Raw genomic sequence first — 13,057 nt, 5'->3', positions numbered from 1 at the left:
TATCTTGGTTATCACATCCTCCTTTCTTCCTGTCTGCAGATGGATTATGACTTATCGCGCATAACACCACCACTTCATTAATTGGCACTTATATATATTATATAACATATATATCCTGCCTTTTGTTGAAGACACAGCTATGGCTATTTAATTTACTAGCAAACTTTTGGTGGTGCCACACAGATAATGGCTGTTAGTTAGAGAGCTCTTGTATTTTAATTGTGTTGGTGTGGGACTGTTCTCTGCCTGTCTATTACTGGAGAACAGCACCTGGTAGAGCCAGTGTCTGATGGTTTCAACATAAATAAATACAGATGGTCTCGCTCATTCCACAGAGAGACCATATTTAACACATTCATTCAATTGTCCCCAGTGCACATTATGCTTCCTGCACCACTTCGTTTATGACAGGCAAAAATCCAAATAACTTACAGCACATAGGCTACATGGGCTGGTGATCTAATGGGGAGGGGGGCAGGGGGGACACCTGTCTGGGAGAAGAAGACGGGTAAGATGTTGAAAGTGTGCACATGGAGGGAAATCATGTTAAGTACAGTCGCTACAGCAGTTAGCTGCCTACTTATCCGAGTCACGGCAGACTTCGGCTTTTAAAAACACCATTGTTTGCGACACAGAGTCCTGCTCGCAGTTTTGCCGTGACGGCCTGCTCCGACAGCTGCCACGAGAAGCCGAAAGATGAGTATTTCACGCGGTCATTCAATCTTTTTTTTATGGGTAGGAGGGCTGGGGGGGGGGGGGGCGGGCGGGTTCCTTAACACAACAGAGTTTTGTACTTAAACTAGCGAACCTGTCTTCACAGCTGCAGACGGCCACATATCCTGAGTGATTTAGGGGGTTCGGGTTTTTTTGCGAAGCGGTGTCTTTTCCCCAGTAAAAGAGAAAACCTCTTGAGGGGGAGCAGATTTGTGGGACCCTGGGGACTGGGAGTTTTTGGGGAAGGCACAATGTGAACCGGCCCAGACTATCAGACACAGTCGGGGAAGCAGGATGGTGGGGCCCCAGAGATTTTGGGGTGCTGGCAGGCGGGCGGGAGGAGTGACCGATGGGGGCACCTGAGCCTGACTGTAACGGCGCAAACCCCCCACCCCCCACCCCCCTCCCCCCTCCCCCCCGACTCCCGGTTCCCCAGACAGACATGGCTCTCTGGCAGCGGGACGTCCCGGGTCAGGTTTCTATTGTGGTGTGCTTGATGGCGAGGTGGGTGTTTGGGGTGGGGGCTGGCTGTGGAGCTCAGATTGGGGAAAAGGAGGGGATGTGACCGCATCTCACTCTTCAAAACACACACAACGTTTGGAGTTGATTTACCAACTATGATTTAATATTTTACCATATTCACACACATATACACATAATTTGTGTGCATACACAAATGTAGACACACCATTTTATAGACACAGATGCACCATTCACACACAGACACACCTAACACACACATGCACACACATGGGGGCAAACACATGTGCCCATTCAGTCACAGACACACACACACACACACACACTCAGAGATATGGATATTCCTGGATGGATAGTGACAAAAAACACGACTATACCAGAGGCTTCGGATACGGATATGATCTGATCCGTGTCCAAACTGACACCCTGACTCACTGTCAAGCCAGTCTCCACTCATCTGTGTTTCCTCTCTTTACTGCAACCTTCCTGCTCAAACAGATGGGGTAGGGGGATCAGTACAATTAAAGCTTGAATGCATGTCGGGTGAGGGGGGGTTATTACAGTTATTACAGCCACCCCTTCAGTGCAGCACTCTGTCCCCGGGGATGCATGGTGTGGGGGTGTCGAAATAATTCAACACAGAGAAAACATTTTAATATACAACATAACCTTTAAAAACTGTACAGGCCTCAAAGTGTCACACCTTAAATATCAGGCCTCTGTCCAACTGTTTGGACCTTAGTGCACGTCTGCTAAAATATCAGCTTAACAACACTTGTGAAATGTATTTTTTTAACCAAGTTTAAACCCTCTTAACCCTTTAACAGTGTGATCACAAATACTGTGTGTGATTAGAATGTTCTTCAGTGAACATTCTAATGCTGATGTAACAATCACTACTGGTGACTGAAAGCGGTGGAGTTCTAGAACACTGACTTAATTCTAGAAAACTATTTATTGAGGTCCGCCATCTTTAAGGACATTCTAACCCGTTAAATGCTCCTTCAAGGAGCTATGAGGCTCTCAAAGAATGCTCAAGCAAGGAAACATAAGTATTTTTTTAGAACGTGTCGACCCACCTCTCCCAATCTGCCACATTTGTAATTCATGTGGCTCTAAAATGACCCTTAACTGAACAAGGCTGTTCCTTTGGCCTAAGACACGTTTTCTCGATTCCTCCGTCCTCAGGACCTTTACTCATGTCCTTTCCTTGCATCCTCTGTTGGGTGGAGCTAAGGAAGCGAGAAAAGGATGCAAGGAAATGATGCAAAGAGGCAAAATAGGCGTTTGGAAAGAGCCCCCTGTGTCAGGGTCTGCATGACCTGAACAGACGGACTGCTGGGTAAAAAGAAGAGGTGGTTTGACATCACATGTTTCAGAGGTCATTCGCATTCTTGTCTGCACACACAAATCAGGCGTTGTGAGAAAGTAGGGGTGCGTTTTTTTCTGTTTTCAAAAGAAAAAGTCAGGGTTTGGGCGAGGAAGGATAACGCAGGGATTTGCTCACACGAACAGCGTTACTTTTCCTCACGGAGCGAGAGAAGAGTCCTGTCCTTCGCTCAACGGGAACGCCCGTCTGCGACTCCGCTGCGTCCATCTCCACTCCTCCCTTCCTTCAGATGTTTCATTAAATCCTCAGAAGGAATTCATGACGAGGCGGATGGCTTTAGCACTTCATTGTTTTTATGATGCGTTATCTAATTTCAAAGGCCCTGGGTGTGTTTGGAGCGATGTTGTCTTTCTCAGTGTACTGAGAAACACAAGGCTATGCTTTTTCATGCCACTCCTGACCTTTTCTGTCTTTCCAAACTGTGGGAAATAATAGAGAGAAAATGGGAGTGTCTGTGCTGCTCAGTGCTGATTCGGTAGAGGTAGAGTGAGGTAATGGATGTGCCTGTGCTGATTGGGCAGAGACAGAGTGAGGTAATGGATGTGCCTGTGCTGATTGGGCAGAAACAGAGTTTGGTAATGGACGTGTCTGTGCTGATTGGGCAGAGGTAGAGTGAAGTAATGGGCATGTCTGTGCTGCACATTGCTGACTGGGCAGAGGCAGAGTGAGGTAATGGGTGTGTCTGTGCTGATTGGGCAGAGGTAGAGTGAGGTAATGGATGTGCCTGTGCTGATTGGGCAGAGACAGAGTGAGGTAATGTGCGTGTCTGTGCTGATTGGGCAGAGGTAGAGTGAGGTAATGGGCATGTCTGTGCTGCACAGTGCTGACTGGGCGGAGGCAGAGTGAGGTAATGGGCGTGTCTGTGCTGATTGGGCAAAGGTAGAGTGAGGTAATGGGCGTGTCTGTGTTGCTCAATGCTGGTTGTGCAGAGGTAGAGTGAGGTAATAAGCATGTTCGTGCTGCTCAGTGCTGATTGGGCAGAGCAACAGTCAGTTAATGGGCGTGCCTGTGCTGCTCAGTGCTGATTGGGCAAAGGTAGACTCAGCTAATTGGTGTGTAATGAGTAATGGGAAGACCCATCTGTGACTCTCCGTTATTATGAAGCTGCTCCCTGCCAATACTGCCTCTCCTTCTGCAGACACATTCACACACACACACACACACAAACACACACATACATGGGTATGTGTGCAAACATGTAGACATATATACACACATACACACTCACATGCACACACACATGTACACACACACACACACACACACATGCACACACACATCCTTTCTCACATTCTACTCCACACATTCCAAAATGGGAGCACGAAGAGTAATGTTATCAGCGGCATTGTGCACATACTGTGTACCTGAGAGTCCATGTGCCAAGGAAAATAGCACGCTGAGTCTGTGCTGGTGACAGGAAAAGAGGAGTGGGAGAGGAAGATAGATAAAATAAGTGAGAGTGAGAGAGAGCTTTAATCTGTATGTTGTAATGGCTCAAGATAAATTAATCAGCAGATCTGTGCAAAGAAATCGTGTTCACAGCACACGTACCTACATAAAAATGTGCAAGCTTGTCCAAGAAGTAGGCCTAATGCCCATTACTGTGTTGCTGTGACATTCAGTATCTTCTTACAGTCTTTCACTTTGTTTTGAACCTCAACCTCCTTTTTGTGTGAGAAGTGCTCCTATTGCAGTGTTCTCATTACTACACAGAAGCACTGAAGAGATGGGGGTCCCCCACTGGCCAACCAAAACACTTCCAGCAATATATATATATGTATTTGTCTAATATCTTCTATTCACCTTAGAAGACTACCACCACCAAGCCCATCTTATTTGCCCTATAGACAACAAACAAGGCATGGGATCTATGCTATTGAGAATAAAGAGCGAAGGCATTAATGTAAAAAAAAAATTTTAAAACCTGTGGGATGTTACCAAATGAAACTCTTTCATAACCAGAACATGGCAGGTTCACAGCCCATTGGAGTCCTGTCAGGAAACATCCAGCTGTACAAACGGACAGCGTGTGAAAGTCCGCCCAGTGGAAGGTCATCTTCGAGGGAAATAAGCAACCGACGATGATGAAAAAACGAGCCGGGAAATATGAAAGCAATCTGGTCTCTCGCTGAGAAACAGCAGCCCCGTTCTCGGAAGACAGATACTTTGTTGTTTTCCTTTTCGGGAGCATGCAAGGCCTTCATTGTCTTCACCGAGGAGAGGAAAGCAGACACAGCCTCAAACTCCTGGCACCGAGGGCAGCGGTCAACAGATACCGCAGTACGGAACGCTCTCAGTCTCACGCAGAGAAACATGGCCGCCGCTGTCTCATGACTGGACCGGTTTAAACCAGCTTGAGTGCATCGAACAGTGTGCGTTTTGTTTTTCTTTAAAGGAGAGCAAGAAGAAGGCCACCCTCCTTTTGCATTATTTATTTATTTTTAGCTTTATTCAGACAGATAGAAAGCAGAGAGGGTAAGTGATAGAGAAGGGATCACAGTGCCATGGTGGGGTCGAAACACTGACACATACGAGGGGAGGGTGTGGGGTGGGGGGCAGTCGCATGTGGCCCACAATCGGCTGCCTTATGGTCTGCGTCACACACTCTCACCCTAAAAGTGTGTTTTTACCAGGTTTGGGATTGTATGGATTTTTTAAAATGATAAAATGTTACAGTTTCTACCAAATCCTTCCATTCCCAATTATCAGTCAGGTTTTCACCAGTGGAGATGCTCACTACTTGACCCTTGGCTCACAGACAAGACAGTCACAGACAAAGAGAGAACGTTCCACAGTCCACTGCTCTTGACCTCGCAGAGTCTCAAACTAGCACTGTGCTCATAGTTGAAATGAGAGGACCACACAGCATCCTGGGAAGGGCTTGGGAGGTGCGCCTGCTTCTATAAGGATTACCTCACAGTCTCTGCAACTCCAGAAACACCCTGTCAAATCTCACCTCCGAACAGAGAGAAAGAATTTGCTGTGTCAGTTTTGCTCCTACCTCTCTGTCAACATCAGAGGTTTCTTCAGCCACAGATCAAGGGAATGAGCGGGAGTGGGGGGGGAATTTCAGCAGGGATGTCCATTGGCACAACTTAAAAAAAAAAAACGAAATCCTCTGCTACGGGCATCAAACTGATCTGACGAGAGAGAGATTCTCAACAAGTCTTAATGGCTTTGTTTTAAAGAGGTTTGGGGGTGCCGCTTGGTGGGGTGGAGGGTGGAGGGTGGGGGGGGGGGGGGTAGAGTGATTTATGAGCAGGAATGCTCTTGAACCATGGCTCTGCATATCAAATAGATCTCTAAGAAAATAAGACGTGAAAACAAGAGAGTCGGGAATGTGAAGAGTTGGGGAAAAAAAAGAAAATGATTCTCTCCTCTTCAAACTCTTGCCACTGTACAACCAACTCTTACTGTGGACTGGATTCAATCAACATGTTGTACTTAATCAGAATATTGGCACACAGAGACATTTGCCTGTATTCAATCGATATTTGTCCTTAACTGCGACTTACAAGCTTCTTTTCAGAAGCGGCCATAATTACATCAACGCTAACCTCAAGAACATTGGGCACAGCCTCGTGGGCACCCTGACAACAGCATACCTCTCATCCTACACCATCGCCCCCCCTCTCCTCCACCACCACACACATTCCGTGTCATCTAACCTACAACGTGGGGGGGGCATAGAGAGAGGGTCAATAGCTCCCGTCACAGCTGTGAGAAATAGTACCCTGGGGCTGGAGGGGCTGCTATTCTGGCCTCCTTACAGTACAACAGCACAGCCCTCCCAGGGGAAGCCTATCCAGCATCAAAGCCAATTCCGTACCTCTGAGAAGTAGTTTTTTTTTTTAATTCTCCGTCAGTGTTTTAGAACTCTATTTCTCTCACTCACCATCAGTCTAATCACATATTTGCTATCTCAGGCCTTTGCTACACTCACCACTTATCCAGATGCACTTTCTGTAAAATCATCTTAAAGTGGATGACAGGACACTGTTTCTTAATCGGCAAGGCTGGACAATTTTATGATTAAAGTGTTATGTTCACACACTGATGCTGTTTTTCCTGAATGGCCACTGATATTAAGGTGCAAATGGAAGAGCTTTAAGCCCAGTAAGAGTAAATATGCTTGAGTCGCTCTGGATGAGTGACTGTAATGTAATGTATTGTAATGTGAATGTGAATTCCATGGATCTGTTGGAACCTCTTTTAACATCCTGTCATATGCTCAGCATGACTGGAGTGGGTCAGCAATATGGGCTTGTCCCTTCCTGTCCTAGATGCTGCATTACTAGATTTGCAGAAAGCTGGATTTCAGTCTCATCACTCCGGTCACTCTGTGTTCGACAATCCCACTCATGAATCTGAAGCAACAATTTCTGTCTGGTCTGGAGCAGCTAGATCTATTTCGCCAACCGCCTGCCACTACCACCTCACCCCCCACCCCCTACCTCCAAAATCTCTCACCTCAAGCCCTCCCCCCCCAAGTCCAGAAGAACACACGGGACGCAGACAGCGAAGACGAATGGATGTCCGCTTCATTCTGATCCTGTTTTCGTGCAGACAAAAAGAAGCACACACTCGATTTGTTCCTGGGAATCCCGTGTCTTTGGGAGCACAGGGCTTTCTTTCAGCTCTGGAGGAGCAGCAGTAAAGGGTGCTGGGCTTGAATGGCTGCCCTGCTCCCACCCCCTGTTCTCTTGCTGGTGTATACTAGTTGAGGGAAACATTAATTTTGTTTCAGGAACACTTGTGCCCCTCTGCGACACATACACATGCACACGCACGCACGCACACTTGTACACAAACACACACACTCATGCGCACGCACACATTCACACACGTTCTCTCTCACACACATACTCACACAAACAAACACACACACACTCACAAACACACACTCACGCATCAAGCACACACACACACTCACAAACACACACACACGCATCAAGCACACACACACACACTCACAAACACACAGATATACACAAATACACACACACACGAACACAAACACACATATACAGACATACACACACGCATACACACAAACACAAACAAACACACACACACTCACACATACACACTCACAATCATACACACACATACATGCATACACGCACACATGCACACACACACAAACCAGTGTGGTGCCACTCTTGAGAAACAGCAGAGAATCGCATTTACAAGCGGAGCTCTTCATCTCATATTCTCTTGAGGTCACATGACTTGTGAGGGAAGAGGAGCTGCAGAACTGCTGAAATGGGGTGATTTATGTGTATGGGGCACATTGTCTGCAAAAAAAAAGATACATGGTGAACCATTTTTGTTCCTCAGATCTCTACCCATCAAAGACCAATGCACTTTTCAACAGCTTAAAACCGATTCGCCGATTGGCACTTGTTCTTCAAAAACACAAGTTGCCGAGTCAGTTTGTTCGATTGCTGAACCGGCCAAACTAATATCTCAGAAAAAAATGACATAAAACCAGAATTTAATTAGGAGCGAACACCAGGCCCGTCTTGTTCAGGGATGACAGAGACTGAAATATGTGTGTCTGTGTGTGTGTGCGCGTGTGAGGGGAGGGAGGGAGAAAGAGAGAGAGAGAGCGAGAGAAAGTAGTTCCACCAACAGTCGCTGCTGTCACTCACACACTGACCCAACTCTTTTCAGGGGTCAGAGGTGAAAGGTGAAAGGTCAAAGTGGTTGGCCTAGGTATTTTTGACAGAGGGATCACGTGTGATGGAGGAAAATGCAGGGATGTGTGTACAGTTCCACTAGCTTTTGCTTGCAAAGGAATAGCGAAGCGTACTGTGGTGTGTTGCGATCACAATTATTATTATTAGTGGTCGAAGAGCCACAGGTGCCGAAAACCTATTGAAGTTTTTAGGAGTATTTTTTTCTTTCCATTGGCTATTTAATAACTTTTATCTGCTATTTCTGAGGCTTATTAAACTTAAACTTGTCTGGATGACTGAGATTTTGAGCTCTAAAATATAGCACAAATTAGCCAGCTGATGCTGCTATAGTGCAAATTAATTAATTTTGACATTCATAAGCCAAGCCACTGGGTTTAAGGTTTGGAATACAGTGGAAGGCTGAGGCAAGATCTGGGTTTTCATTTGGAGCTAATGTTAGGTTAAGTGCAATGGCTAGTTTTTATTTTCAGGAATTATTTTCAAAAACATTTTTTTGTGTTTCTTTCATTAAACTGATGATATTTTCATTGCTTTTCATGAATTATAATTGGAAAAAAATCTGAAAACACTTCAGGGCTAGAATTAGTTTTAGGGGTTAAATTAGAGTTAGATGTTAGGAAAATGGTGAGTGTTAGGGTTGAGAGTGAAATAGAAGATATCAGAATTAAGATTAAAAGCCATTAATTGTAAAACTAAAGCTCTATACGAATGTGTGTTTCTCCCATGATTTACTTATATTTGAATCCTGCCAGGATTTTCCATCAGATAAGGAGTGTTGCCGACAAACGTTATTACATAACGGAATTTTTGTTGGATGGCTGAGGGGGGTGGGGGGGGTAGGTGGGTGGGCTGTTGGGTCAAGGTAGTGCCACCTATTCCACATTACAGCTGAAATTCTAAGGAGTCCAGCTGGTCTGTGTTTTCCCGCTCCACAAAACGGACACGCTATCGTGACGCTGGTAAAGCTAAAAATAAAAATGAAAAAACACAAAAAAACAACAGCCTCTGTATTCCTATATTGTGAGAGTGAAGGGGATTTCAGAGTCTAATACACTGGGATCAAACGGTAGGAAGTGATGAGCAAGCAGACTTTCATGTCTCTTAATCCCCTGATGTGGGGGTGGGGTGGGTGTGTCCGAGGAACAGCAATATTGTCTTTCCTCCCTGCATGTGCAGCGAAATCTCCCGTGTTAAATCAGCTCTTAACAGCTTTTGTGCGAGTTCACACGAGATTTAAAAAACCACTCTAGCGGTGTAAAATGCATTCTGAAAAAGTTGATGTTGTACTGAGCATGCTACTTTGGGCAGTGCTGCAATTCCACTTTTTTGCAAAACATGAATGTAGTGCAGTGAGTAGGGAAGTGGGCTCGTAACCCAAAAGGCTGCAGGTTTCATTTCCAGGTAGGACACAGCCATTGTACCCTTGTGCAAGGCACTTAACCTGAAATGTTTCAGTATACATCCAGCTGTATAAATATGATGTATTAGAATTTTAAAAATGCTGACATTGTGTTAGTCGGTCTGGATAAGGGCATCGGCTAAATGCCAGTAGTGCAATGTGATGCAAGGATCTCCTAAGCAGAACCGGGCAGTTCCAGAACCTGAGCCTGAGGGTTCCATGGGTTCTAGTACCACTAATGGGCATAGCCCAGTGACAGTGGGCCTATCATTAAGGGGCTGTGGGCTTGACTGAAGTAATGTTTCATGGCTTTATGTCAACACTATGTGCACATTTCTGCAGACATACCCAAAAGCAAGCTTATTTGCTTCTCATTGGGTAATCTTTGGATATACTAAATTTCTGTACATACCCTTTATGGAGCTTGGTGAAGACAGGATGTATGTCAAATGTTGTACAAATCGGTCAACTTTTGTATGACGAGCAGTGTTTTTTTTTTTCAAAAAATTTTAAATTTTGGAAATGTGGCAACCTTGGTTGCCACATTGGTCTCTGGTCTCTGGAAACACTTCTTCTGTAGAGAGGCATCTATCAGCATAAGGTTGGAGCCACTCGAACTCAAGTCAAACAGTGCGGGAGTTTCATTTGTTTAAGTGCACATTTTATTAAACAGCTATACCACCACCAATTGCCATCAAGTTTGGCCAGTGGTTGCTCATCATTGACTCGTCATTTTGCCATATTTTTCCAAGATATCAAATTATTATATAACTTTCCATGCAACTCAGGCTAAAATATCTACATGCCAAATTTCATGCAAACATCTACACAGACACACTTCCTCATGACCAGAGGTACTAGGTGAGCCAAATTTTTTGGCTCTAAATATTTGGTCATGTCATCTTATCCAGAGCAACTTACACAACTTTTAATATAGATGAATATATACTGAAGAAAATAGGGTTAAGTACCTTGCTCAAGGGTACAACGGCAGTGTCTTACCAGGGAAACCTGTGACTTTTAGGTTACAAGACCAGTTCCTTACCCATTATACTACACTGCCACCCCATGTGCACTACAGCACCACTAGGTGTCCAATCTACACCACATTTATGGGATCCAAGGCTTCAGCCATCCGAACAAGCCTACCACACTTGGCAATCCGCGGACTCATCAGTTAGAAGTACTTACGGTCATCCGGCAGATAAAAAAAATGAGTCCTACCAAAAACATGGTTCTTGCACCCGTGGACCTGAACCCCCAAATGAGACACTGAAGAAACAGATGGAGAAAATGGAGGACAAATAAGACAGTGAGAAGACTGATACAAACAAAGGAAAATGACAAGCAGTTCCAGAGAACAGGAGGAGGGTGTTTTTTTAAGTGAGTGAAAGAGAGAGCAAGAGAGAGAGATAAAAACCTGACTGTGCCTCAATGTAATCTTCCTCCTGATATGTCCCTGTGCTAAGCCCTCCTCTTCCTCTATCTGCGGTCTCTTTATTCTTCTTCCTCTTCATTCTACCTTTTCTCAGACCAGTGTAGCAGGTGCCCACAGGCTATTAATTGCCATTAGACAGAAACACTCTCATCCATTTTGTGCTGGCTCTCTCCTGCAGTACTGTGTGGAATGCATGGTGAAAAATAGTCACTGGCATTTACATGGGTTGGCCATTCCAATTTGTGGGCAAGAAAGTAATATTTATGAGGGGGATTGGTGGACTGGCATGATTTATTTCAGGATGCAACTAGTTTGAGGACACGATTGGCTGGTTAGCATGGTTAGCATGGCTAATTTGTAAAGCAGTTACATATCTATGTATATTTTCAGAAACTGTTTATGCACCATACATACTGTGAAAAGCAATGTTTCCCTGGGGATTTGAACATGAAACATGCTCCTTATTTAAACACAATGTCTCACCACCCTCAAAAGACTGGTATCGAGAACAGACAATAGGGGGCATTGTTGCATATGCAAAGTAATTTATATGAATATATCTATATCCAGTATAAATATCCAAAATAAATATCCAACACTTTAAGTCAATGCTACATCAAAGGCAAGGGCAATACTTTCGAAAATGTTTATTGATGCTTAATAAAATATTAATAACATTAACATTAAAAATATTTTTCTATTATTGAGTATCACTAATAAATACTAGCAACTATATTATTAAGATGAAAGTCAGGGTTTCCAAATAGTGGTATTCTGCACAATGTAATAACTGTTATAGTTATTTTTATATGAATTCCAATTCCATATAACATATAAGCAAAATACTGTTCAAAATGTAAAAAATTAATAATCTAATAATAGGGTGGCCTAATTAAACTGTGTTTATTATTAACCAAATGGACAACCTCCACTAACTGCAGTTAAGAGCTGTTAGTTCAAGGCTGGATACTTGGGATTCTCTCCAAACAACTGTCAAGGGTGGCTGTCCCCTCTGGAGCATGAAGGATTTCTCTATTTAATAATTAATCCACTCATTCAATTATTAATTCAAAACCAGCCTATTCAACTGCACAGGTGTGACACAGTAACATCCTACTGCCTAAACTATATATATATATATATATATATATATATATATATATATATATATATATATATATATATAAGGAAAACCTAATTACAAGACTTCGTATTCAAAGAACTCCACCAATCAGAACTATTGTTATTTACATATCTTGCCCAATCACAGCTGTCAATGTTCTCACCCATAAAAAGATGTCATGTTTGGAGAGGATAAGCACAATCATAGGTAAATATAAATAGTTTATTAATAGAAAAGGCTGGGCTAAGGAGCCCTGTATTACGGTCTGTATGTACCAGGATACAATCCAATGCGCAACAAATGAAGGTTACAAACATAAGGACATAATGTGGTATTTCTTTTTATAGAGAGAAAAATATATATATAGTGTGTATTTCCTCATCTAAGAGAGACCATGTTTGTCACAACAAGGAGAGGAAATCTATCTGGGAACTTCATGTCCGCATGCAGGTATCCAGTCAGTGCACATTTGGCGAGAGACAGAAGCGTCGACATTTTCAGTGTCTGCTAATTATGTTTTACCCAGCATCCCTCTCTACAATGCCACACTCAGTCATTCTGTAGTTTTTTCTGGGTTTTTTTTTGTCTGCTACCAAGGCAACTCTGGCTTCCTCCATCCCCCAAAGTTTCAAAATAAATGCTTATCCAGGCCCCCCCCCCCCATTTTCTTTTTCATTTGAGGTTTGAACATCGCAGAATAAAACGTTCTCGTTCCCCTGTCACTTCTGCACAGGGTCCAGCTTGCGCCGAGAGGCACGATCAGCATTCGATTGATGATGCCTTGAGGGGGCGAGACGTCACTGAGGGACAC

General features: G+C 43.9%; 1 protein-coding gene across 8 annotated transcripts in view; it reads right to left on the bottom strand.

The window, feature by feature from the left end:
* Window positions 1–12,454: 12,454 nt before the first annotated feature.
* Window positions 12,455–13,057, bottom strand: part of LOC135249275 (platelet-derived growth factor subunit A-like) — a 14,931-nt gene continuing 14,328 nt past the window's right edge. For all 8 annotated transcript variants that reach the window (XM_064324758.1, XM_064324761.1, XM_064324760.1 and 5 more), the window contains one exon: window positions 12,455–13,057. This exon is cut by the window's right edge. The gene's annotated coding sequence lies outside the window, so the exon portion shown is untranslated.

Source organism: Anguilla rostrata, chromosome 2 (assembly GCF_018555375.3).
Source record: "Anguilla rostrata isolate EN2019 chromosome 2, ASM1855537v3, whole genome shotgun sequence".
Classification (NCBI taxonomy): Eukaryota; Metazoa; Chordata; class Actinopteri; order Anguilliformes; family Anguillidae; genus Anguilla; species Anguilla rostrata.
This window is presented reverse-complemented; position numbering and strand designations above follow the sequence as displayed.